This window comes from Fundulus heteroclitus, chromosome 13, assembly GCF_011125445.2.
Source record: "Fundulus heteroclitus isolate FHET01 chromosome 13, MU-UCD_Fhet_4.1, whole genome shotgun sequence".
Taxonomy (NCBI): Eukaryota; Metazoa; Chordata; class Actinopteri; order Cyprinodontiformes; family Fundulidae; genus Fundulus; species Fundulus heteroclitus.
Genome location: NC_046373.1, coordinates 42,016,755 through 42,017,706, shown reverse-complemented (window position 1 = coordinate 42,017,706; position 952 = coordinate 42,016,755).

Here is a 952-nt window from a genome sequence, read left to right as displayed (position 1 = left end):
TTTATCTTGTAAAACCTATGGTGTTTATGTAAATAAATTGTGTTTTTGTAATTGTGGTTTAATTTATTTTTGTGGTCCTATTGATTTATAATAATAGAAAATATACATTGTTATAGAGAAAATAATATCACCTGATGAGTCTACACTAAATTTAGTTGTGGGGAGGGGGGAGGGGGGCATTTCTCAACATATAGCACAAACAATGTTAGTTCACACAGAGTAAATGATCCTGATTCCAGAAACTAGAAGCATATTCATTACTGACTATGAAAAGTATAAGAAAAAGAATCCATGTTGGAGGTTGTGCAGCGTGAAAATAGAGAAACCAGAACTATTTTCATGAGATGAGAACAGAAGGCAGAGAGCTGCTGAAACATGCAGAAAAGCACTTAGACTGGTCTTGAACTTTGTCTAGAGTTCAGGGAAGGTAAGTGATGAGGAATATTTCAGGGAGGAACAAGTTGAACTTGTTGACTTTAATAACTGGCAGATGGTGAGAAAGTAAACCTTCCTTTATAATGACACTGCCTGTAGAATACTAAGATTACTAAAATATAGATTATTTTGCTACCATTGTCATAAATTACTGTTTACTGACTACTCCCACACTGACGATTACCTGATGCTTGCTGATTAAATTTGGGCATCAGTTTTTTTGTGTTGTAGTGTATCTAGTAGCTGTTAGTGTTTTTGTTTGTTTTTTAGTGTCCTGTCTGGCAATGTGGCAATAAGGATTGTTATATTAATGCCAAAAAGAGCTGTTAGTGTTTTTAATGTATTCACCCAGTATTTGTTGACAGGCTGTTAACAGTCACCTCACAGTAATAATGCTAAGGTTAATCTCTGATGACTGCTCTTTGACTACATAATGATTCAAAGTGAGTGTAAATCTCAGCTACAGTTCATCTAGAAAGTTTTAGTTTCATACAGACAAACTGAGGACAAACGGCGA